The sequence below is a fragment of the Brassica oleracea genome, chromosome C4 (genome assembly GCF_000695525.1).
Source record: "Brassica oleracea var. oleracea cultivar TO1000 chromosome C4, BOL, whole genome shotgun sequence".
Lineage (NCBI taxonomy): Eukaryota > Viridiplantae > Streptophyta > Magnoliopsida > Brassicales > Brassicaceae > Brassica > Brassica oleracea.
The window spans coordinates 49,645,246-49,645,688 of NC_027751.1; positions in this window are offsets into that span (position 1 = coordinate 49,645,246).

Consider the following 443-nt stretch of genomic DNA (forward strand, 5'->3'; position numbering starts at 1 on the left):
GAACAATACATGTGTGGGTTTACCAGCAACATGTATGGTTTCTGCCACAGTAACCCAATCAACAATATCTCAATCACAAAAATACTAATCAAAATTCTCACAACCATCAATCATCATCCAAAATTTCTAAATGCGCAACCTAGCGATCAAGCAATCTATACTTAACCAGCAGACTAACTAGATTCCAACAACTAAATTTAGTTCAATAAAAAGAGGAGGTTAAGCACCCACAATACCTGTGATGGAACCGCTTGACGGTCCTGCATTGTCTGAGTTTTCTACACCTAAGGCATAAACCCTACCTCCTAGATTTTGCTTCTTTGGTGCTGGCTCAATTGTTGAACGGCTAGAAGGAGCTCGGATCACGAGAGGGGTCGCTTGGATTGGTTTGCTTGTACATGACGATGCATAATGGCCCTTCCTTCCACATAAGAAACAAGTGA